This window comes from Thamnophis sirtalis, unplaced genomic scaffold (assembly GCF_051295495.1).
Source record: "Thamnophis sirtalis isolate CommonGarterSnake01/CBP01778 unplaced genomic scaffold, rThaSir2_p1.2 scaffold_3, whole genome shotgun sequence".
In the NCBI taxonomy this organism is placed as follows: Eukaryota; Metazoa; Chordata; class Lepidosauria; order Squamata; family Natricidae; genus Thamnophis; species Thamnophis sirtalis.
In genome coordinates, this window is record NW_028261383.1 from 36,165,711 (window position 1) to 36,192,785 (window position 27,075).

The following is a 27,075-nucleotide window of genomic DNA, read 5'->3' on the forward strand; positions in this document are numbered from 1 at the left end:
GCAGAGTTCTATATCCAGATTTAAAGGGACATGGGGAAAATGTTTATGGAGCATTAATGTAAACACAGAAATCTTAAGGCGCTTGTAGAAAGGTAGCATGCGTGTATATGAGGTCCTTCCAAGACCCCTAAGAAGGATGCACTTAGTGGATTTATGTAACTCGGATAGGACACGAACAAGTGGAAATGAATCACTAGAATTGCAATTTAAAGGCTGATGGGAAGGGAAAGAATGCCCCACCCATTTGGGTGGATGCAGTTCAGCAGCACAAGCCTAGTTCGATTATAATACAGGTAAAATTGAAATGCAAATTTGATGAGGGTTTTGCCTTTTTGACCAGGTAAGTCTTCTGCTGTAATTCTTGTTGGTCAAAGCCTCCACCCTATCAAAGATGTATTTAAGATACCAGAGCGGAGTTCAGTTTCGTCAAGGGGAAGCCAAAATTACACAGTATTTGCTGTATTTGTAATAGACCTTGACCATAGGCAAAAAATGACAGTGGGGCAAGCCAAAATGAACAGGTGCTCAGGTTGTTTTCATTGGAAAAGAAAGATTTTGGGGGAGATCCCATGCAGGATTTTCTTCTTGAAACTAGTTCTCCATCTAGGGGTCTATTGAACTACAGAAATGTGTCCCAGATTCCCCCCCTCCTCCCAATTTTGGTTACGGATTTGGCTGGTTTGGATTCAAATGTTGTGTCCTGTTTCATGTGTCACAGTTTGGTATTAAGGTTTTTACTCTAGCTTGACTTGCTTATTGCCTAGAAACCTAGTGTAATATTAGGTGTAATAAGTAAACATTGAATGCTCTCAGATCCTGTATTAAAAAAAACAAAAACCTTTATTCTGCTGTCCAAGAAGAAAAACTAAAACCTGGGTGCTTGTATTCCACTAGTAACTCTTTAATAGGATGCGGGGGTGGGGGGTGGGAGTCTGCTTGAGAGATAAGCATGTTTCTAAAGTATAAATCAGGGGTGTCCAAACTTGGGAACTTCCAACTCCCAGAACTCCCCAGCCAGCATGAGGAATTCTGGGAGTTCCACAAGCCTTAAAGTTGCCAAGGTTGGACGCCCCTGGTATAAATCAACCTTGGCCATTTGAAGATGTGTGGACTTCAACTCCCAGAATTCTGGGAGGCTGGGGAATTTTGGGAGTTGAAGACAGCTGTGGAAAAAAAAGGGGGGGGGAACTGGCTGGCTTTGATCCCATCTCCCATGAGAAGAAGCCTGTTACATGGGCAGAGTGGCAGACTAGACATGGCTGTCTGTTTCTGAAGAGGCTACAGTGATGTTTAATTGAAGCCAAAGAAACATATTGGTAGTTAAGCTGGCAGGCATATGCATTCCTGCGCTCCAGTTGCCTGAAGCCATGAATGAGTGAAATTAAAAGGCATCACTCAGTACTGCCCTGTTGGGAGTTGTCTGGTTTCCTACAGTAATTGCAGCAAGACTGCTGGGTCAACTGCGGTGAAAAGAAATGCTTAAAAATAAAATAAATGCAGTTAGTCCTCAACTTACCACCATAATTGAGCCTGCCAGTAACAGTTGTGTCTTGACGGTCATAAAGTAGGTCGATCATGTAACCCATCCGATTTTATGATCTTTTGGTGGCGTTTGATAAGCAAACCCATTGAAAAATGCTGGTTTGGGGCAAAACTGTAATAAAATCACGGTTATGTGGCTACAGGATGCTGCAAACAGCCATAAATGTGGACTGGTTGCCAAGAATTTGAAATGCAGTCATGTGATGCAATCGGGTTGTCATAACTTCAGAACCAGTTTATAAGTACCTTTTTTTGGAGAAGGGAATGTCATAACTTCAAATGGTCATTAAGTGACCAGTCGTAAGTTGAGGATCCCCTGTAACGGTTTGTCCTACCTAATCAACGTGGCCCCTGGTAGAAAAATAAAACGAGGCGTAATAGCTTATCGTATCCACAAACATACAATAAATTAATTTGTGTCTTGGTGGCATGAAGAATTTTTTAACTGTGAGGAGCTGTCCATGGTATTCCCCCCCCCCCTCCTGCATTGAGAGGCCCTTTGTGGATTTCTTTTGTTTTTAAGTAAGGTTTTAAAGTGATCTTGCACCTCGTGGCCAATCTGGATGGGTTTTTTTTAATTTCGTGTGTTGTTCACAATGCTGTACAAGCTGCTTGACTCTAAAGCCAGCTTAAATTCTATACTAGTAATATTCTTCAAAGAGCAAAGATGATACTCAGGAGGGGGTTTGCAATCAGCAGAATAAATGATGTTTAAGACTCACACAAGCAGGTAGCAAATTGTTCATACTGCATCTGGAAGCGTTTTTTTTTTTAATTCACTGGCAGTTTTGTGATAATTTTGAGAATACAGGTAGTCCTTGGCCTATGACCACAAATGAGCCCAAAATTTCTATTACTAAACGAGAGACTTAAATGAGTTTTGCCTTTGCTTCATTTTACAATCTTTTTTGCTGCAGTTGTTAAATGACTCACTACAGTCGTTATGTGAATAAAACAGTTGTAAAGTGAATCTTGCTTCCCCACTGACTTTGTTTGTCAAACGATCGAAAAAGATGAAGCTGCAACTGTCATAAATATGAACCAGTTGCCAAGCACTCGAATTTTGATCACGGGACTATTGGGAATGCTGCAACAGTCATAACTGTGAAAAATAGTCATAGGTCACTTTTTTCACTGCTGTTGTAACTTCAAATGGTCACTAAATGAACTGCTGTAAGTCGAGGTTTAATGGTTAAGTGGCGAAGACGCTGAGCTTGTCAGAAAGGTCGGTGGTTCGAATCCCAAGGACCGCGTAACGGAGGGAGCTCCCGTTACTTGTCCCAGCTTCTGCCAACCTAGCAGTTCAAAACCATGTAAAAATGCAAGTAGAAAAATAGAGACCACCTTTGGTGGGAAGGTAACAGCGTTCCTTGCTCCTTCGGCGTTTAGTCATGCCGGCCACATGACCACGGAGATGTCTTCCGATAGTGCTGGCTCTTCGGCTTTGAAACGGAGATGAGCACCGGCCCCTAGAGTCAGGAACGACTAGCACATATGTGCGAGGGGAACCTTTATCTAAGTTGAGGACTATCTGTATTGTTGCAAAAGTTTGGAATGGACTGTTGGATGAAGTGCTGGTATCTTCTCCAGAACTTCACAGTGTTGTCTTTTATGCTTCTTATATTTGTCTGTTCTTTAAATGAATTCATTCCAATCTGAAAGAAACTGAAACTTTCGCTTGGTGAAAAAGAATTACAACTCTGTAATTTCATAAGTCACTTTTTTTCAGTGGTGTTGTAACTTCAAGCAGTCACTAAATGAATTGTTGTAAGTCAAGGGCTATATGAGCTTATCTTCAGTTTTCCATTCTGGTTGCAAAATTATTTTCATCACCATTGTAACCGTGAATGGTGGCTAAGTGAGGCAGTCACTAAAAACAGACTACCTGTATACTTTCTTCTTGCCTATCTCAATCCCTGCTGCAGCTGTAATTTTTAAGCTTCTGGCCATTGATTCTTGTTCCTATGTTTACCTGCAGCTATTCTGAAGACACCCATTGTTTTTATATATCGCATTTATACCTTACTCCGGGATTTCCTCTGATTTTGTCTCTAGTTCTATGAGAGGCTGGACTGAGGGAGAGTGAATGACTTATTATGGCACCCAGTTAAGACCTGCAAATCAATGTGCATTTGAATCTGGATCTTTCTGGAGGCAACATCTTAATCGATCTACCTGTCAAGTCGGGTTCATCCGTCGGAACGTTAAAAAGAGTATCTGAGAAATGCCATAACCTGGGGAAATCTATCACATCTCTGAGATACGCTAATGGCTACTACTGTAGGCGAGACCTTCTTTGTGGTTTGGGGTGCACGACTCTTGGATCTGAGCTATTGTGAGCTTACAATTATGCCCTGAGTCAGGTAATACATGCTGTAACATGTCAGCAAAGTGATTTGCTTGAACATTTCTACTGACTGCCCCAAGTGGTGTTTGATTGCAGGTTGTATTTTTAGGGTCTGTAGAAAGATCCGTCTGCCATTCAGTCACTGTTAATAGAGTAATTATTAGGTCTCTGCTGTTTCTAGTTAAATATTTGCACATAGGGAGCCCTTAGCATGTCTGTTGATTACCATATTTGCTGCTTACATCAGGCAGCTATGGACAACTATCGGTTTTAGACACCAGGCACTGATGTAGAATCTAACCATTAATAATAAAACTAAAATCCAAATTGTGACAGGCACGCAAAGCTCCCAAGACAGGCTGAATCCTGCTGCATGTATAAACTAATGGAGATGAACAAAGGTGCAGAGGAGGAGAAAAAGAAAAGCTGTTCTTCAAATATGTTCGTACAATTTATTTCAGCTTTTTTGGTTTGACAGAAAAGCTCGCAAGCACCCGTGGCACAAATGCTGAAATTCCGGTTCACTTCTCTCCACAATGTCAGAAATGTATTGTGGAGTTGCTTGTGTAGATTTGTAGGATATAAAACATTTTTCTGGAAGGCTGAGAGTCCTAGGAAATTATATTTTTGTCCCCAAAGGGCACACTTTTTTCACCACTTCCATCTTTGTGCAAAAGTTCAGTATATTTAATATGGGCCCTCAAATGAGGCTGCTGGATATGTTGGCTGGCTGGCTGGGGAATTCTGGGATTTGAAGTCCATACATCTTAAAGTTTCCACGTTTGAAAAACGCTGATTTGGGCCATTCAAGTCTAATCTCCTACTTGGTACAGGAACCCTTATCTATCTTTCTATCTTTCTATCTATCTATCTATCTATCTATCTATCTATCTATCTATCTATCTATCTATCTATCTATCTATCTATCTATCTATCTACTTACCTATCTACCTACTTACCTATCTAGCATATCCATCCATCCATCCATTTATGAAATTTATATTGCCGCCTATTTGCACATGGTGACTCAAGGTGGCTTACAAGAATATAAAAACCTCATATAAAAATAATAAAACTAATAAAAGAAAGAATCATATAATAAATTAATAAAATAATATAATAAAATACCACCACCCCCGCCCCAGCGACAACACATCACATGAGCCATTTAATGGGCTCCATCCCGCACTGCGTTCCCCAGGCTCAATAGCAGAACCAGATCTTCAGCACCTTCCAGAAGAGGGTTAGAATAGGGGCCATTCTAATCTCCGGGGGAATGATGTTCCAGAGAGAGGGAGCCACCATGGAGAAGGCCCTTCTTCTTGGTCCCACCAGGTGTATCTCCCTCCGGGATGGGACCCACAATAGCCATCTAACCTTCACTTGAGCGTATTCAGGGATGAGAATTCTATCCTTTCTCTGACTAATTAGTTCAGTTGTTGAACCACTTTTAATGTTAGGATGGCATTTCTGACATTCATTTGGAATTTGCCTTTCCTTATCTTAAATTAAATCTTTTCAACAGATCTTAAATTTTTAGCTCTTTAATCATAATCACTGCCCCTTCTTTCAAATTATATCCATTTCTCTGAATTTTTCATAAACGGTGCTGCCTAGATTCAGTTCCTGAGATTTGAGCTAATGAATGCAAAATTAAGTATAATGATATTTTTTCGTAGATTGGAAACTGCAGTTCTATTGATATCATCTCAGGCTACCAACAAAGGAGAGTATTTGTAGCTCAGGGTTGACATGAAGGGGTCCTTGGTGTTCCCTGAATTTGGTTGTTTTTATGCAGAAGTTTCATTACTCAAACTAGGTGACATCATCAGTGATAGTAAGGAGTAAAGTTTGCCCTGTGAAGGCAAGCCACTAGAATATAAATTGAGAGCAAACTCTACTCCTTACTAGCTTTGATGATGTTATCTAGTTTGAGTAATGAAATGTCTGCATAAAAACAAGCAAGATCAGAGAGCATTATGGGATCCCTCATGATCTAAGGCTGCATTTAATTTTGTTTGGGGCATGCACTATATTTTTGTTTGTTTGTTTGAGCCATTGGTGGCGCAGTGCTTAGAATGCAGTACTGCAGGCTACTTCTGCTGACTGCCATCTGCCTGCAGGTTGGCAATTTGATTCTTACCTGTTCAACGTTACCTCAGCCTTCCATCCTTCTGAGGTTGATAAAATGAGGATCCAGATTGTTGGGGGCAATAGGCTGACTCTCTAAATCGCTTACAGTAAAGCGCTGTAAAGCGGAATATTGCTATTTATTAGATTTCTTTGCCAGCCATCTCGCCTTGAGGCGATTGTCTATGTATGGTACTAATTTTATTCTGTATTTATATTTCAAAATTGGACTTCCTAAGGTGGCTGTAGTCTGCCACATTGTATCAATGTCTAGCTTTTATTTCAAGAAACTCAGTGCAGCCATGATTCCTTTTTCTTATCATATTGTATCCTTACACCTGTTCAAAAAAAAAATCATACAGTAAACAACCAAGCTCAGACAGCACCAAGAACACCTGATGGATTTTCTTCGTGTGTTCAGAAGGAAAGATTTGTCTGACCACCTCCACAACTCCCATGCTCTCTGATACTTTTGAAATCTTTGGTTTTAAGATTTAATATCTGAAATGGGATATTAAATGAAAGGAACCTGCAATCACAGAACTCTGTGTCCTCTTATGATGATGATAATGTTATCCATTCATCATCAGTTGTGTTCAACCTTTGGCAATTCTATGGGCCACATCTTCTAATTTTGTACTGCTTGTGTCCTCTTAACAAACTCCCAAATTGATATCCTTTGTAACTAAAGCCTTTGCCAATAGGTAGAAAATATAGCATGTGGAAGACTCCCAGCTTCCAGAAACCCAGTATCTGGAGTTGGAAGGAGCCGATAACGAGTGATATAAAAGATTTTCCCTGGGACCTGGATTTTACTGCAAAATTTGCAAAAAAATCAAGCTATGGGTCCTTGGTGCTCTTCCCTCCTAGCACTGATGATATTACCTAGTTGGGTAATGAAACGTCTGCAAGAAATCAACCAAGCTCAGCAGCAAGGATCCCAGAGTTCAATCCTGAGCTACATTGGCAGTTCAACGTTTCAAATCCCTAGTGCCACATAACAGAGTGAGCTCCTGTTACTTGTTCCAGCTTCTGCCAACCTAGCAGTTCATAAAAAATGCAAGTAGAAAAATAGGAACCACCTTTGGTGGGAAGGAAACAGCGTTCCGTGCACCTTTGATGTTTAGTCATGCCGGCCACATGACCACAGAGACAGCGTTGGCTCTCCATCTTTGAAACAGAGATGAGCACTGCCCCCTAGAGTCGGAAACGACTAGCACATATGTACGAGGGGAACTTTTACCTTATCTTTATGGCAGTTTTATATCCTCACCTGCAGAGAGATTGCTTCCAAAGCGGAACCTCCTATCAGATGAAATCCTTGCCCAAGTCTTGAACTCTCCTTCCTGCGCTGCTCCAAAGTTTAGCATCTGTTCAAGTTTCTCTCTCTTTCCCTTACTAGCTAACTTAGCTTGTCTAATCAGGCAGTGGGAGGAAGGAAAACGCAGTTCTCAGAACCCCCGGTATATTTCTTCTTGGCAGAGAAAGTTGGTGCAGTGGAAAGATATGACCTAATTAAACGAAGTCCTTTCTCCAGAACTACAGCTTAAACCGGATCTGCTTGGAAACCGAAAGGATCTTAATGGTTTACCTGCTACAGAGAAGGACAACCCTATCACCGCCTGTCTTGCCCTCATTAGCTGGTTTTCCTTTCAGAGGGGCTGGTTGACTGCTCTATAGGACGTGCAGCGTTTCTGCTCTCACTTCATTTTGCGTAAGCTTAAGGATCAGAAGAGAAGGCTGCCCTGTATGAACTGCTAGCTGGTTCAAAAGCAGAAAGCAAAGAATGAGGATACGTTTTTTTCTCAATAGAAGGAAGTAAGAAAAGTCCCCCAGGGGTTACTGTGTTGAGACCAGTGCTTACAAATTATCTTGACGGATGGGGAAGCTGTGACTTAGCCAGATTTGTGAATCATACCAAACTATTAAGGCTGCTGAATAGAAAAAGTGGTTGTGGAGAACTTTGGACAAGGACTCTTTAACCTGGGTGAAGGTGGGCCATGTGGGGATTGTGACTTAAATTAAATACATTGAAAAGGCTAATGAATCCTTAGTGGGGGAGGGGAGGTATTTGTTCTTCCCCAGTGTAATAATGTCTTCACGCAAATGATTTAAATGCTGCAAATAATGTCCATTGAATAGGGCTTTTACCGTATTTTCGGAGTATAAGACACACCAAGGTTTTGAAGAGGCAAGTTAAAAAAGGTTTTTGCATCTACAGACCTCCCAAAAATGGCCCCTCCCCCCCAAAAAAGGCATGAATAGCCTTTAGGGGGCTTGCAGAGTGCTCCTGCGGGGTGGGGCCCCTCCAAAAACGAACAAAAACTGGCCCGTTTTTCACTCATTTCTGCCCTCCCCAGCCCCCAAGAGCTCTCTGAAACCTTCTACAGGCTCTGCACGGCCATTTTGGTGAAGGGGGCGGGCTTCGGGAGGCAAAAAATGCTGTATTCAGTGTATAAGATGCATCCAGATTCTCAGCCTCTTTTTTGAGGGAAAAAGGTGCGTCTTATACTCTAAAAATGTGGTGAAATTTTTGAAAGTCATTTTGGATGAAAGGGACAGGTCCGCTCTGGCTGGATATCTGGAAAAGTGCTATCTGTTTCTGAAGCCCACTAAACAAGGGCCTGTTAAATTGAGGTTCATTGTAACAATGTATTGGGACATATTTTTTTTAAATTTCAGCTATATAGTGATGGGGTCCGAGCTCTCTGTAAATAAACAAGAAAAATACTTGGGATTATAATTATCAATGAAAATACCATCTGGTTAAAAAAAAAAGCAAGTTCTGTACCATGAACAATTAGGTAAAAGAAAATCAAGCTGCTAAGATTGTAATGTTGGTATGCGAATCTGTAGCATGTCCATATCCGGAATCTTGTATATAGTTCTGATATTCGTGTTTGAGAAAAGGATATAATAGAGTTGAAAATGTGTAGCACATAGAACACATTTCTTTGTTAAAACATAGAACACACTGTGTTCTCATAGGGCTGGTAGGGATTTTGGAGGTCTTCTAGTTCAACGCCCTGATCAAGGCAGAAGCCCTTACTATCCCAGTCAAATAGTTACGCTGTATATTCTTGAAAACCTCCAGCGATAGAGCACTCACAACTTCAGGAGCTACCTTTACCATCAAGCTATTACATTGATTAATTGTTAGGAATATTCTCCTTAGTTTTAAGTTGCATCTCTCTTTGATAAGCTTCCACCCATTGCTTCTTGTTCTGCCCTCTGGTGCCTTTGTGAATACGTTGATCTTCTCTGTAAGAGCCCCTCAAATAACCATATTACCCCTAATCCTTCTCTTTGATAGGCTAGACATATCCAGCTCCCTCAACTATTCATTGTAGGGTTTAGCCTCCGGATCCCTTATAATCTTTGTTGCTGCTTCTCTGCACTTTTTTAAGGGTCTCAGCTCCTTTTTTTATATCTATGTGACCAGAACTGGATGCAGTATTCTAAATGTGGCCTCACTAGTGCATTAAAAAATTGTCTTATTGTTTTTGTGTGTGATCTTGTAGCTATCCCTCTTGTCAATGCAGCCTAGGATTGCATAGAAGCAGGCAACCAAAAATAATCAGGGAGTTCAAATGATTTTGTTATGAGAAATGGCTAGAATGTTTGGAATCTTTAGTTTAGAAAAAGACAAGTGATTGAGATGCATAGCATGAAGAAAGTGGAAAGGGAATCCCCCCCCCCCTTTCTCAAAACACTATGATCATAAGCGATTCAATGGTGCTGATTGGAAAAAGTATTAGCATGGACCAAAGAAAGTACTTCTTTAAACAGGGAATAATCAATGTGGGATTCATTACTGCATAATGATGAGCTTCACTTTTAATGTTTTTTTTTTAAGAATTGGGGAGTTGGACAGGCCAGTCAGGTTCTATTAATCTTAAGCCTTAATGTCAACCTACAGCATTATTCCTAATATGAGCTGCAGGGAAACAGGAAGCAAAAGAGATGTATGTTTCCATCTTCCACTTGGGAACACCTGGGGAAAAGGTTATCCAGAGTAAGAAAAAGGTTGTGATGGGCCTTATGTTCTTATATCTTGATGGAGAATTGGGACAGTGGCAACAGGATGGAACTCTTAAGAAAATAGGCACATTTCTAAAAGCAAACATTGCAAAGCTGGAATTTCTTCTCTTGTTTGTGCTGTAGCTGAAGGGAGAAAAGGGATTGCTGAAATATTTGTTGGAAACAAACTGCTGAGCATGATTCTTCCACAAAATTCATGTCTTGTAATCAACTTTCTTCTTCAGAGGGTTGACAAAGGAGGATGAGCTATCTTGGGCTTGATGCTAATCGACATGGGAGACGCAGTTGTAAAAGTGGAAGGACATCAGGGAATGTGAACGTGTCAGGCTGGAGGTCTTGATTTTAAAGAAAATTAAAACTGACTGTGACCGTGTATATTAGACTTAAAGAAAGCAACATTTAATTAACTTGGGGACAATTCTAAATAGGATACCAGGACAGGAGAAGCTAATGAGAAAAGTTGCTCAGGTTGGATGGGAATTCCTAAAGAGAAAATTATTAAAAAATAGAATTGCGAACAATTTCACTAAGGGAAGACCGGATGACTACACAAAAAGCTTAGTGAAGAAGACACTATAGAGAATAGAAAAAGGGGCTAGGTCAGAGTACACACAAGTAACCTATAACTTTAGATTTGGGGATCAGAAAAGTGAAACCTCAGAAGGAGCTATGTGCAGGAGGCTAAAAATAAAGAATCGGTATATCTGCTGCTTGTTGAAAAAGGCAAAATATAACAAAAAGAAAGCAGAGTTATCACTGATAATTTAGTCTTCTCTAAGAGAAAATCATTTTTTCCCTACCAGGCCACTGTGAAGAATAAGATTAAGGAACACGATTGAAGCTTGAAATGAAAAGAAGCGTGTCAGAGAATACTTCTTGACTTTAAATGGTTTTAAATCTCCAGGACTAGGTTAATTGGATTCTAGTTACCAAAGGAACTATCTGATAGTTTGGCCAAACCTTATTTATTTATTACTTTGGCGAAATCCTGGAGAAATGGTAAAACGTCAGATGAACTAACTCAAGGGTGTCAAACTTAAGACCTGTGGACCGGATCCGGCCTGCTGGGTGCCTCTGCCAGTGGAAACGGAGTCCAGAAGGGTCACACGCGGCTGCAGGAGAGGGGAGAAGGGACAGTGAGGCTCCTTTGGAGGACAGGTTTTACTGCTTTCCCTGGTCTTGGCTTCCTTCGGTGGAGACAATGGATCCCTCCAGCCCCACCCAGGCCATAGGTGCCCCTGACACGAGTGCTGTTGAGCTGGCCACGCCCACCTGTGGTAAAGGGGTAAAAGGAAGATCCAACAAATGACATCTGTCTGTTTAACATCAACAGCTAGGAAGATTCTAAAGAAGACCATAAAGAGATCAGTAAACATCTTGGAAAAATAGCTTGGTAGCTATCAGAAGGCAGCATGGATTTGTCAAGAACAAATCTTGCCAGATTTATCTTACTTCATTTTTGATCAAGTAGTTTCCTTAATAGGAGGTGGAAATACTGTAATAGCTCTTAACTTTTCCAAAACATTTAATTAAGTACCCCATTTCATGTAGATTAGCTAGTTAGCTGTGTGGGCTAAATGGCATAACAATTAAATAGAAATATATCTGGCTCAAAAATTATGCTCAAGAAGTGCTAATTAGTGATTCCTCATCAAATTGGAGAGAATTATCAAGTGGGATGCTACATGGATCAGCGTTGGATCCCCCGCCTTTTAATAGTTTTGTTAATGATTTGGATGAAGATATGACATTTTTAAAAATAAATTGTGTTGATTTTAAAATAACAACAGAAAAAGGTATGGAAAAAGAACACAAAAATATATACATTATCAAAAATACAAGTGCTTAAATAAGTAAACAATAAGATGCAAAGTATATGTTGTTAAAATGATACTTACAATTCTATAGTTATTTAATACAAACATTATTCAAATTTATTTATTTCCATTACACTTATATGATTATCATGCTTTTTAAAATCTACTATACTTTGTATAAACGAGTTCCACAATTCCTTATATTTATCCTACAAAATCTATGTTTTTAGGCCATCCGCTCATAGGTACCGTAGTCTTTAATCCATAGAGTAAATGGAGCCATATTTTTTTTCAGGGTTAGAGCATCAGTGCAGGTAGTCCTCAACAGAACTGAGCCCCAAAATTATGTTGTTAAGTGAAACATTTGTTACGTGAGTTTTGCCCCATTTTGCAACCTTTCTTGCCTCATTTGTTAAATGAATCACTGCAGTTCTTAAATTAATAAACATGGTTGCTAAGTGAATCTGGCTTCCCCATTGTCTTTGCTTGTCAGAAGGTTACACAAGGTGATCGCGTGGATTTGGGATACTGCAACTATTATAAATATGAACCAGTTGTCCAAGCAGCTAAATAAAAATCATGGGGATGCTGCAATAGTCATAAGTGTGAAAAATGGTCATAAGTCACTTTTTTTCAGTGCCATTGTAACTTTAAATGGTCACTAAATGAATTGTTAAGTCGAGGACTACCAGTATTTTAGCTACAGTAAGTGCACAAAGAATTATTTTCGTTATCCAGTTGTCGCTTTCCATGTAGTAGGTATGAAATTCAAGAGAATATTAGAGATAGAAGGAATATTATGTAATCAGATTTGCAGATGACACCAAGTTGGATGAGGGTAACTAATATCTTAGAAGACAAGACTGAAATCCCAAATGTTACTAGATTACTGGCCCCTTTAAAATCTATGATTCTACCACGTTTCTCCAAAAAGAAGGCCAGGTCTTATTTTCTTTTGACCCTTGAAAAAATGGCTAGGTCTTATTTTTGGAGGGTTCTAATTATTGACTCACCTTGCGGCGGTGGCACCAACAACCTCCCTCAGCGGAGCCCACTGCTAGCTCACTTCTTCTGCGGCCACTTGCTGCCTCTCACACACATCGCCCCAGCCTCCATTTCACCCTCAGATGCCTGCCGGAAGGCATCTGCAGCTGATAACAGCTCTGTTATTGGCTGCAGATATCTTCCGGCAGGAATCTGAAGGGAAAACGGAGGCCAGGGCGATACATGCGAGTGGCGGCAAGCGGCCGCAGAAGAAGGTGAGGCAGGTGTCGGGGGGTGTGAGACCTGGTAAGTAGGGCAGCTGCACCCCTCCATGCCCACCCTAGCTTATTTTTTACCTTTGTGCCTCGCCCCACGCCCTGCACTCCAGAGTGGGCAGGGTTTTAATTAGGACTAATTTTGTGGGTGGGGCTTAATTTGATTGCATGCGCTCAAAGAGGTGGGTTTATAATACCATGTTTGGAGAAACATGGTATTATATTTGGGGACAAAGATGATTAGAATAATTAGATCAAATCACAGGAGATGGACAGGGACCTGACAGGACATTATGTGGAAATCTGAAGTCTGTCTTTTCATTAGTGGCTAATTGTATAAACACTCCTTCTCTCCTACAACAATCTATCACTGATGATTGATTGGCAGCAACTCTAAATAAGTGATATAAGCTGTCTTATGGGTTAATTATCAAGATCAATTTTGATCATTCAAGTTAGCAAATCTTAGTACCTTGTTTTTATTGCAGGATATTGCACTGTTTGGGCTAACCTGAGGGTATGAACAGATAAGAACAATGAGAATCTTAGTAATGTAAAGATGGTAAGACTACTAAAATGTTTTTGCTTAAACTCCTACAGTATTTAGCCATGTAAGAATAAATAAACATTACTTGTTGTATTCTTAATGGATTTTATATTTTCATGGTTTGACTAGACCCTATACCATTTCAGACCAATAGTTGTCAAATCTCTTCTAAAAAGAACTTCCAGTGTTGAAGCATTCACATCTTCTGGAAGCAAGTTGTTCCTCTGATTAATTGTTCTAACTGTCAGGAAATTTCTCCTTAGTTCTAGGTTGCTTCTTTCCTTGATTAGTTTCCATGCATTGCTTCAGGTGCTTTGAAGGCTTGGTTGAATCCCTCTTCTTTGTGGCAATTCTTTAGATAGTGGAACGCTGCTATCATGTCACCCCTAGTCCTTCTTTTCATTAAACTAAACATATCCAATTCCAGCAACCATTCTTTACCTGTTTTAGCCTCTAGTCCCTAAATCTTATTATCTAAATCTAGACCAGTCAGAATATGTTGAAAAGAATTGACGCCAGTACAGAACTTTGGAGTGCTTGCTTTCCCCCATGTAGATCAGTGGTAGGTTTCAAATTTTATTAGAACCTCTTCTGTTGGTGTCGCCTGCTTTGTGGGAGTGGCTTGCTGGCCATGTGACTGGATGGGAGTGGCCTGCCAGCCATGTGACTGGGTGGGAGTGGCTTGGCAGTCATGTGACTGGGTGGGCATGGCCAACTTGTAAAATGTGGTGAAATTCACTTAACAACGCTCTTGCTTAGCAACCAAAATGTTGGCTCAGAAACTCTGAAGCACGCAAGTCTTAAAGCTGTCAAGTTACAAGACTCTTGCACCCCTAGCCCTTTAGAAAAAAAAAACCCAGGGGTGTTCAAACTTGACAGCTTTAAGACTTGTGGACTTCAACTTCCAGAATTCCTCCTCTCGCTCTTCATCTTGATGATGTGCGGATGGGCGGGGGGAGGGAGCTGGAACCAGTTCTAAACAGCTCTGTAGATTTGTGGGACCTCTTCTATAGAAGAGGTTAGAACTGGCAGGAACCCACCCCTGATGTAGATATAGTTCCTTTGAGGACTACATGTTGAGTGCGGCTGGTCAGCCAACTGCGAATCCATCTGATGATATTACAGTCTATAAGACATTTTTCTATCTTATCAAGAAATAGGCTGCTTTGTCAAATGCCTTCCTGAAGTCCATATATACTTTGTCCACCGCATTTTCCTGATGCACTAATTTAGTCACCTTTTTTTTTGTACAGTATTGGGACGAATACCATTAATTTTTTCACAGATCTCAGTTCTGAGATACAGTACCGGCAATATGTGCAGCTAGATTTACCATCAATAGAAATGTAGCATGGAGCCAAGCTGTTTAATTTTTCATCTGAAAGTAGAAGCTTTTTTTTTTTTTTTTTTTTGATGCTCACTCAAGTGTTTTGGCAAATCACTGCAGCAGAATCTTACCTATCGCTCGTTCTGAAATTCCCTTTCATCCGAGCTGGATATCTGTTTTAAGCATCTGTAGGGAGATTGGTCATGTGAGTTCAGTATAAAGTATGAAAGGAATGTGAATCTCTTTTCTGAGATGCTGGCTATTACATGTTTTATCTACTTTTTTTTTTTGTGCTTGACTTTCACTGTCTCAAGTCAGAAGTGTGTTTTTTTTCCCAGTCTGGGTTTTTCTCTAGTCTGAAGAAAAGATTCAAACTCCCAAGGCATTTGGGTGCAAAGAATATGGAACATAGGGTAATGTAACTTACTGGCACAGTTAATTTCTGAAACCTTAACACACGCACACCAGAAAAGTAACGGATTTGCTTTGGGGAAAAAAAGGTAGTACTTGGTGACTCACTGCTATAAGGGGTTGAAATAAAGCTGACCAGGTCCATCAAATAATGAAATGTGAGGTACATCGTCAGATGTGTCTTGGAGATGAACAGGAGGCAAGCTTCCCAAAACCCTAAGCTGCAGCAATCCTTATATCAGGGAAACAAATCCTGCCTGGCCAAAGACTTGGGATTCTTCAATCAGGACTAGTAACTCTGACTCTGATCTGAAAATCTGACTATTCCGCTAACTGCACAGTCCAAAACTGTCACGCTGGCTCAGAGACCATAAATTTTGGCAGGGAAGCAGTTGAACTGCTGCAGGAAAACTGATGATTCACAGCTATGCGCTGGTAGTAGATTTATGGAGAAGTATTTTAGTCTTCCTTTACAAGTTGTTGGAAATACCGAGTATAAGACGCACCGGAGTATAAGACGTACCAAAATTTTTAAGAAGCAAATTTTTTAAAAAAAGTTTTTGCCCTCTGCAGACCTCCCAAAAATGGCTTGTTCTTCATGAAAATGGGCCTGTATTTTGTCAAAAAAAGGACATGCATAGCCTTTAGAAGGCTTCCAGAGTGCTCCCGGGGGCTGGGGGACAAAAATGAGCAAAAAGTGGCCCGTTTTTCACTCATTTCTGCCCTTCCCAGCCCCCAGGAGCACTCTAGAAGCCTCCTAAAGGCTATGCACAGCCATTGTTGCAAAGGCGGCAGGGTTTTTTGAGGGAAAAAGGTGCATCTTATACTCTGAAAAATATGGTACCTCTTCCGCAGTATCTGCTGCTAGCTGCTACATTCTTGTTAGACCCTCCTTTGGTCTGTTGTTTCACTGTGCTCCCTAATCCCTCTCTAGTTTTTGTTCAGCTTTGCTGAGGCTTCCTGGACAGCATTTGATTGCCTGAGGTGCCTTAACACAAGCTTGATTGCCTTTGCTGTAGGACTGAAAGGTATTTACAGCTCTGTAATTAACTTTAATGGGCAGGCTTCAGGAGACATGGAAAACAGGGAGCAAGGCTCAGCGTTGTTCCAAAACACCTCCCAATAAATCCTCTGACAGTGTACCCGTCTCATTAATCCACGTGGGGGGACAAATGACACTGCAAAGACGAGCAACACCTTATCGTTACTGACTTCGAAAAATTTGGAAAATCACAGGCTTATAAAGTTCACGGTCTCCATTGTCCAGGTCAGTCTTTCTCAACTTTGGTAGCTTTTAAGCTGTATGGACTTCAACTCCCAGAATTCCCCAGCCTGCATGCTGCCTGAGGAATTCTGAAAGTTGAAGTTCATACAACTTTAAAGTGGCCACGGTTGAAAAATACTGGTCTATGACCTAGCACTCAGAGTTTCGGGAACAAAATGAGCATAAACCAAAGACAAAGTTTATAATTTGAACTAAATTTGACTGGTTGTGCCTTCTTGGACTTCCTTCGTGTAACCGCAATTGCCTTGGAAGAAGGTTAATGGCAAACCACTTCCAAAACAAGCTTGCAAAGTAAAATGCAATAGCAATAGCAGTAGACTTATATACCGCTTCATAGGCCTTTCAGGCCTCTCTAAGCGGTTTACAGAGAGTCAGCATATTGCCCCCAACAATCTGGGTCCTCATTTTACCCACCTCGGAAGGATGGAAGGCTGAGTCAACCCTGAGCCGGTGAGATTTGAACCGCTGACCTGCTGATCTAGCAGTAGCCTGCAGTGCTGCATTTAACCACTGCGCCACCTTGGCTCTAATGCAGGGATTAGTCCAGGCAGTCGCCAACAGCCCACACTCTTAAGTCTAAGATGTGCGTGCTCACATACACACACACACACACACACACACACACACAGCCTAAAGCAGTGATTGCTAACCTTTTTGTTGTCACATGTCTTAAGTGTGTGCACACATGCACAACAGCAGCCATAATGCAATGCGCCACGCAGCCCATTTTGGGCCTAGTAGGCCTCCCTGCAGCCTCCTGGGAGCAAAAACAGGCTGCGCGAGGGGGGGGGGGCGACCTACTCCGCACCTCATTTTGGGCCAAGTAGGCCTACATTCAGCCTCCTGAGGGCAAAAATGTTCTGCTGTGTGGGAAGTGCCGTACCCCCACACATACACTGCATTTTGGGCCTAGTAGGCCTCCCTGCAGCAAAAATGGTTCATGGGTGTGTGTGCCACATCCCCCTTCCCCCACGTATGCATGCATGGCCCTCCATGCATATATGTGTGTCTCCTGCATGCGCCCCACCCCCGTGCATGTGCAGCAGAGACCCGAAAATCAGTTGGCTGGCAGGAGGCATGCGTGCATGCATGGTGGGGCTGAGTGGGGCGATGGCTCGCGTGCCCACAGAGAAGGCTCTGAGTGCCACCTGTGGCACACAGGCCATAGGTTCACCATCACGGGCCTAAGATGCAGCCTCGATTCTCCCTCATGACGTCCCGTCTAAAATACTCAGCAGGCCTAAACAAGCTTAACTTCCAAACATTGTTGATTTTACAGTATGAAACAGGTTTGGAGAGCTGTCTGCCATGATGGAAATATAACAATGAAAGGATACCATAGGTTCAAAAAGAATAGAAGCAAAAGAAAGGGAGGAATTGTGTTTTGTGCCCAAATGATTCACATCTGCTTAGAAATCCGAGCGAATTAATTAGGCAATAATGTTGACTGCATCTCTATTAAAGAACATGAATTAAAGCAATATTGTGGTCTTATGATTTTTCTCACCAGTTGCCAGGCCCAAGTCCAAAGACAAAACAGTGAAGTTTATTCAAGTCCAGTTCTTCATTTACCTAAACACCTAGTAGATAGAAACCTGTGAGACTTAAGCTATAACTTTCTAACCTAATTATATACACATAGTCCTTGACTTACGCCTAAAGTTTATGTTGCTAAGTGGGATATTTGTTAAGTGAGTTTTGCTGCGTATTGCGACCCTTCTTGTCACAGTTGTTAAGTGAATCACTGCAGTAGTTAAGTTAGTAACCTGGTTGTTAAATGAATCTGGCTTCCCCATTGACTTGGCTTGTCAGAAGGTTGCAAATGGTGATCACTTGACCCCCGGACACTGCAACCGTCATAAATACCAGTCAGTTGCCAAGCGCCTGAATTTTGATCACGAGACCAATGGTCAAAAGTGTGAAAAATGGTCCTAAGTCACTGTTTTCAGGGCCGTTGTAACCTTGGTCACTAAATGAACTGTGGGTAAGTCGAGGACTACCTGTAACCTGTATGGAATTCTTTATTAAGGAAGTGAAAATAGCACAAGCATTGGAGGAAAGTGTTCATATAATGCTGGAGATCTTGCTTTTAAAAGAAACTCACGCCCTATGTGTTCAGAAGTGAATTGTGGCCTTTAAAAAAAAAAATCATCAACGTGGGGCAATTTATAAGTTGGATTCTATAATAGGAGACATAGATTGGGAAAAACAATGCTCCAGACGGCATGGGACAGCCTGAAAACAAGATATAACTAAAAGCAAACTTGCAAGGAATTTCAATGAGGGGAAAAAAATAGAGAACAGCAGAAGAAATGTAGTTACACAATAAGCTTAGTGAGGATCTGAAAGCAAAAAAAAAAGAAAGAAAGAAAAGAGAAAGAAAGAAAGAAACATAGGAAATGGAAAGTGGACCAGCTCCCAAAGGAAAAGTGCTGAGAGCATGAAATTGGGAAAGAGGGCTGGGAATGTTTCTTGCATCCAGAGTGGATTCGTTGTAGGGAAGAAAGCCTAGGACTAAGATGTCACAACAAGGACGTTCGTTTCTGTTTTTTTAAATCATTTTTGTGGTTTTATTTTGGTGGTGAGCTGCCCGGAGTTGCGCTCTAAAAGATGGCCAGCCATCTTTTAAATAAAGCTAAAACAGATCAGTGCTTGTATTTTGTTCTTTAAAATTTATTGAGAGTGGAAATACGATTTGATAGCTTATTAGTAACCTTGACTATCACTTAAATTTTGTTATCTTTTTATTCTTGATGAATGTATTTTATTCTCCTTATGAACACTGAGAGCATATGCACCAAAGACAAATTCTTTGTGTGTGCTAATCACACTTGGCCAGTAAAGAATTCTATTCTATTCTTTTAAAAAAGTCTTTTTTTTATAAAGTTCAGTCTTGCTGGGATTGTTGCAGCGCTGTGTTCAAAGAAAGCATCTCAAACACTTACATAAATATGATTTAACTACATAGCTGCCTGCAACATCTCAAAGCAGGTCCTTCTTTCCTGGATTACATGGCTGCCTTCTGCAGTTGTTGCATGATCTCAAGGTGAGACTCAGATACTTGAAGCGGTTTTTGCATATGGAATCTAAAGCATTGCGCAATCCTACAACTAATATGGGAGATTTCTTGAAGGCCCCTGGAAATGTTCAAGATGAAATCTCAAGTTAAAGTTGTGGTTGTGGTTCCACAGACTGGTAAAATACATGTTTCCATCCAAGACACCATAGATGGAAACTAATCAAGGAGAGAAGCAACTTAGAACTGAAGAGAAGCTTCCTGACACTTAGAATAATGAATGAGTGGAACAATTTGCCTCCAGAAATTGGGAATGCCCCAACACTGGAAGTCTTTAAGAAGATGTTGGATAGCCATTTGTCTGAAGTGGTATAGGGTTTCCTGCCTGAGAAGAGGGTTGGACTAGAAAGACCTCCAAGGTCCCTTCCAAATCCTATTATTCTGATCATATCAAGGAGGTACTAACATCATATATATGTAAAGGTAAAGGTTCCCCTCGCACATATGTGCTAGTTGTTCCCGACTCTAGGGGGTGGTAATCATCTCTTGTTTCAAAGCCGAAGAGCCAGTGCTGTCCGAAAACGTCTCTGTGGTCATGTGACCGGCATGACTAAATGCTGAAGGTACACGGAATGCTGTTACTTTCCCACCAAAGGTGGTTCCTATTTTTTCTACTTGCATTTTTACATGCTATCGAACTGCTAGGTTGAGAGAAGCTGAGACAAGTAACGAGAGCTCTCACTCTGTTATGTGGCACTAGGGATTCAAACTGCTGACCTTTCTGATCGACAAGCTCAGCGTCTTAGCCACTGAGCCACCACATCCCTTATAGTCATATATAAACCGGTGTCGGTTTTCGTGGCTGGAACTCGTTTGTTGACTAGGGCTACTTGAAGTCTACACATCTTGAAGTTATTGAGTTTGAGAAGAAGAAAAAAAATTGCTCTATAGTAAATGGCCTTTAAAGCATGCCCAAAGGACAAGAAGAAGAACAAGTACAAGCAAAAGAAATGCAACTTTCTTTAATAATAATAAATAAACAAATAAGGGATACAGAGAGATTTTATAAAAGAACATATTGCTAATGAAGCTAAATCCAGCACACAAAATCCTTAAATCAGAGCAGGGAGCTGGCTAGGGAGATGGTTGAGCAGCTGAATGACATGGGAATACTAATGGAAGGCAGTAGAAAACTGAATTAATCCTTTGATTAATCAGACAACAGATGTCTTCCTTACAGAAGATGTAGGTCAGCTACCTGTGCTTGAGCTGATATAGAAAACTAGGAAAGGAGTCTGAGGAGATGAAGCAACTAACGATGGAAAAAGCTTATTCTAAGGTTTATTAGCAATTTAACGCCTTCAAGTTCAGATGGAAATGCTTTGAAGAAAACCAATGAATTTTGCCTGGTATCATACCCATACCTGCTGCTAAAAGAGGGTCCTGACTTTTTATTAATGAATTGAAAACTTTCAGCTTCAGATCACTCAAGTGAAATTTGTCTTATCTTTCACCTACTTCCTACAAATATGCAATGCTTTGGGGGATCCAGTATCACAAAGGTGAAAAAAGTCTGAGCACCTTTCAATACTTCCTTTAAAAAGTCTTTTCCTGGGATTTTATGGTGGAGCCCTTGGTTTTCTTTGAGCTTGGTTTTTTTTTTCCTTGCAGACATTTTTTTTTACCCAATCGCTTAACATCATCAGTGTTAGAGGAGGTGGGTGGGATTTGCTCTCCTGTTTATATGTTAGTGGCTTTAAGGCGTTAACGAGTTGGGTAATGGGATACAGTGGCTAAGACTCTGAGCTTGTCGATCAGAAAGGTCGGCAGTTCGGCAGTTTGAATCCCTAGCGCCACGTAATAGAGTGAGGTCCCATTACTTGTCCCAGCTTTTGCCAACATAGCAGTTCGAAAGCATGTAAAAATGCAAGTAGAAAAATAGGGGCCACCTTTGGTGGGAAGGTAACAGTGTTCTGTGCGCCTTTGGCGTTTAGTCATGCCAGCCACATGATCACAGAGACGTCTTCGGACAGCGCTGGCTCTTCCGCTTTGAAACAGAGATGAGCACCGCCCCTAGAGTCAGGAATGACTAGCACATATGTTCCAGGGGAACCTTTACCTTTACCTAGTTAGGTAATGAAACTTCTACAAGAAAGCTTAGAGAGCACCAAGGACCTCACAGTTCAACCCTGTGCTACAGATATTCTCGTCTATCAGCATTTTATAGTAGCTATGTGATGCAGGAAAATATGCTTATAAATTAAGGAGGTGCTGACAGGGTGTAACCAGGTGTTTTAGAATGGGAATGGCCGTGCTTTTCTACACCCTTGCTGTACCACCTTCAACCATCACATCATGCAAATTGTCTTTGTACTTTTGGAGCATATCATCATCTTCATCCAACCATTACATTCACAAATTTCCATTCTATTGACCCAGTCATTTAAAAAACAAACGAACGCCACTTCATTCCCAAAAATAATCCACCCATGTTATCATAACTTCTTTTGTATTGGCCACTTACTTTTAAATTGGATCTATGTTAATTCAGCAACTCTGCATTCTTGAACCTGTCTCCTCTTGTTTTACAACATTCACTTCTCAAATACCCCATGGCTAGTGCATTCAATGAGCTAGTATATTTCTCCTACTGTTCTCTCACTTCCATGTAGCATAGTGTGCAGGATTAGGCTCTTATACACAGCCAGTTTCCATTCTTCCAAAAAGCATTTCTTCATTAGATAGACCACAGAGTTTGCATTTGCATGTTTTCTTGTTTTTTTTTTAATAGTATAGTTTAATTAAAGTTTGTAATTACAGACAATAAAAATTAAGACAAACTGGGGGGAAAATAGAATAAAAAAATAGTGCAGAAAAGAAAGGAAAACACAGAAAAAAGAAAAAGAAATATACAGATAGTTTTTGACTTACTACTGCAATTGAGCCCTACAATTTCTGTCGTTAAGTGAGACATTTGTTAAGTGAGTTTTGCTCCATTTTAGCAATAGCAGTTAGACTTATATACCGCTTCATAGGGCTTTCAGCCCTCTCTAAGTGGTTTACAGAGTCAGCATATTGCCCCCAACAACAATCTGGGTCCTCATTTTATCCACCTCGGAAGGCTGGAAGGCTGAGTCAACCCTGAGCCGGTGAGATTTGAACAGCCGAACTGCAGAACTGCAGTCAGCTGAAGTAGCCTGCAGTGCTGCATTTAACCACTGCACCACCTCGGCTCTATGACCTATTTTATGACCTTTCTTGCCTTGGTTGTTAAGTGAATCACTGTAGCTTTTTAAAATAAATTTTTATTTATTTACAAACATGCAAAACACACACACACTAAACTTAGATGTACACCACATTTACACAATACGATACGAACAGGAACTTCCTGTTCTTTCTAATAGCAATTGCCAATCGATACTGTTCTCCTTATATTATTTCCCCTTCTAGTATATTTCATTTGCATTTCACTATTCTTAACCCTCTTATTTTATTCTTCTGTCTGCTATATTGGCTGATTACCTCTAGTAAATTTAAACTTCCTTGAGAGCATATATATATCTTAATTGTCCTTAACTACTATTTTTGGGCTTTATTGGCTTCCTTCATTGATCCTTGTTTCTTTCCTCCATCCACCTATACCATTTATCCCATATCTGGTAGTATTCTGTTTTTTCTTTTCCCTGGATTTCTTTTGTTAATTTATCCATTTTGGCACAGTCCATCACCTTTCTTATTATTTCATCTTCGCTTGGAATTAATTTGTTTTTCCATTTTTGAGTGAAGGCAATCCTCACCACCATAATTATATGTAAAATTAAATACTGGATTTCTTTTTTATATTTTTCAGTCATTATTCCTAGTGAAAAAACTTCGAGTTTCCAATCTATTTTGACTCCTGTTATTGCCTCTAGCCAATTTTTGATCCTTTTCCCAAATTTTTTAGCCTTCTCACAAGTCCACCATAAGTGGTAATATGTTCCGTGTATTGATTCACATTTCCAACATTTTGGGGTGGTATTTGCTGAGATTTTAGCTAAATGAAGCTGCAGCTGATAAGTTAGTAACCCGGTTGTTAAATGAATCTGGATTCCCCATTGACTTTACTTGTCAGAAAGTTGTGAAAGATGATCAAATGACCTTGGGACACAGCAACGGTCATAAGTATGAACCAGTTGCCAAGTGTGAATTTTGATCACGTGACCATGGAGATGCTTCAAAGTAAATGTGAAAAATTGTCATAACTCACTTTTTTCAGTGCTGTTGTAATTTTGAGCAGTCACTAAGTGAAGTGTTGTATGTCAACAACTACCTGTATGTATAAAGAAGTGACTTCCCACCTTCATCACAGCAAGTATAATTTTTTTTAGAAACTTACCTCCTTCTTTTGAAATACAACAATCACTCATTTTTCCCTTATATATACCATCTCTTCTTAACTATAAACAAATCCATAAAGCAATTTCATTTCAATCCTGGTGTCAGTAAAAATCTGTTCAGAGTTGCCAGAGAGAACATATGTATTTTAACCTTGATCAAACATTATATTTCTTCCTTTTACTTCTAGCAATCATAATCTTTAATCCCTTCAAGAATTGTTACAGAAAATTGATTCCTTTTCATTTTTTCCTTTGTGCCTTCTCACAAAAGTCTTCAAAACTTTAACAAGCCTCTTTTGTAAATCTAATATAGGAAGATTATTCAAGTTACTCTTTCGGTTTGTTATTTGTATGGTATATCCTTTTTCATTAATAAGACCAATGCTTTCATTTATATATCCAATATATCATCTTTTTCTATATTCCACTAACTAATTTTTCTAAATCCACTTTCAAATCAGCCGTAGCCTTGTCTGGTAAAAGTTATTCCATAAAATGTTTTAGACACAGTCTATCAATAAGCATAGATCCTATCAGATTAATTTCCCAGTGCATTGTTCAAAAATATTCGTTAGTGTGCCCAATATTAAAATAAGTTTGCTTCATTTTATAATTGCAGGATGAATATATGTGGTCTTTTCCTTAGTTTAGTTTAATTTTTGGTTTCCGCTTGTATCCAAATTTTAAAAGATTATTTAAAAAAAAAATCAAAACATTATCCCACAGGGAAGTGATTTCTGTAGGCATTCTCTCCTGTACTTCACTTAATCTCCTTCCCTGCTTAGTGACAGAATTGCCAATCTCAGTTGTGGTCACTAAATGAGAACTACCTGTAATGCTCCTGTTGTTTTGGCAATTATGAATTATGTGATCTTTGCACCACCTTTTTCTAATCTCCCACCTCTCTCCCATCTCTTACACACATAAGTCTTACAGTCACTCCATACGCATACCACATCCATATTTAAACATTTCTACCAATTATATCCTCTATTTCTAGAGCTTTACCATTTTCCCCCATTTTCACAGGATTTGTGATTTCCTTTTCATCAACTTTTATTTCAGTTCCACTCTGACATATCCCTCTCAATCCTATTACTAGAGATTTGCTGCTCTCTGTTATTATAGTTTGAGTTCAACTTGGATAGCTTGAAAAAGGAAGTTAGACAAAATGTACTGTGAATAATCAATGTCTGCTAGTCATTAAGAATACTTATTATCTCTTAATGCCCATTGTTGTGGTACATGAATGGAAGATGCTGTTGCTCACACATATTACATGTGGCTTCCCAGAAGCATTTGAACAAGTATTCTGAGAACCAGAATGCTGATTTCTTATACCATTAAGATGAGCCCTTACAGTAATTTGTGCATGGGCAAGAAAACGAGACAATCTAATTCTAGGAAGATGAACTGGGCACTTCAAGCTTGTCTCATGGACAATCTTCTCAATTTCTCCTTTTCTCAATGTTATTTCTTCAATTCTTCTGTAAAATCTTATGGACTAGAAACTTGTTGTAACCTTCCTTTTTCATGAAACTAGAACATCCCAGGGCACTTACTCAGATATTAGACTCCGTAGTCTGAGTACCACAGCTGGAACGAAATACAGCAAGGTATGACAGTAGTAAAATCTTGCAAGTGAATCTATTTTGGCTAAGGCCTTTCATTTTTCATCTTTGGCTGTCTCCAGTGCATGTGCCAGATTTTTGGCATTTCTCTTCCTTTTGATTTGCTGACCAAGAAACCAGCATTATCCTCTTTGCTTTCCATTTCTTGCATTCCACTGGCTTTCCTTTGACTTTACAAATTATAGTTCTTAATTGGATTCCTTGATTGCAAAGCTCTCTGGTGTGAACTCTGTCAGAATGTAAAACAAGGGGAAGCACCAGATTTTTGGGAAAGTTTGATTATGTCTGGAATAATATACACTTATATATGATGAAGAATGACATTACTCTTATCTACAGCTCTTCAGGCCCGTTCTGTCCCTTTATTCCTGCCCCATTATTTTGTTCTTGTTATTTTGCTATAAGGTGGACAGTCCAGATTTAACTTTTCCCAACCTTGCCTCCTTTAAAATGTGTGGACTTCATCTCCCAGAATTCCCCCGCCACATGCCTGCCACGTTGGCTGAGGAATTTTGGGAATTGAAGTCCACACATCTTAAAATAAGCACGGTTGGGAAACACTGATCTAGACCTCTGACGGTCAAGGGACTTGTGGCAAACTCCTTCTGAGGTAATTCCTCTCAGATGAAACAGTCTTTTCTACCATGCCTATTGCAGAAGACCTCTTGGCTGCCTGCAACCTTCCTAACTAATCCTCCCTCCCAACCTCCATTTCTCTTATCTCAGTCCCAGGACATGAGTGCTGTCCCCCAGTCATTGAATAATTCTTCTCTGCTTTGGGTTCGGCCATTTGCCACTGCTCTCTCCTCTGCTCCCAAAATGATCTTGTTGTAACAATCGGCAAGGCCTTCTACCCTTGCACGAGGAGGAGACAGTTGCTATGACTTCAGTGAAAGCAATCTTGCGCTGGTGTGTTGGTTGCTTCCGGGAGCCATTAACACCTGACCCCCATCTAGTCCATCAGTTTCCCCCAACACGCAGGTTTCCTTGTTCAGCCGATTCTCTCACAATGCTGCCCCGCTGTCAACCATTTGAGACGGACAAGGCCAGGAAAGCGGAATCATTAGGAGTCTTGCAATGTACTTTAATGCAGCTGGGATAGTAATAGACTCTTGAAAGCCTGGCAGAGCCCCCATGCTTTATTTCATTTTATACCCAGGACAATCTAGGCGGATTGGGTTGCGTTTTAAGTTTCCTCCTTGAGCTTTCTGTTTTCCCAAAAACGTCCTTTTTATAGCTGCTTAATGTTTCCCTCCACTTTCTCTGTCAGACCCGCATTCTTTTACATGCTTTTCAGTTCTGTTAAGCAGCTCCTTGTAAGCAAGATTTTGCCGGCTTTC

At 40.4% G+C, this 27,075-nt stretch overlaps 1 protein-coding gene across 3 annotated transcripts in view; it reads left to right on the forward strand.

Annotated features, from left to right (window-relative positions):
* The window catches only part of MTMR14 (myotubularin related protein 14), a 112,733-nt gene that overhangs the window by 61,444 nt on the left and 24,214 nt on the right, over positions 1–27,075 (forward strand). The gene's annotated exons all lie outside the window — the stretch shown is intronic.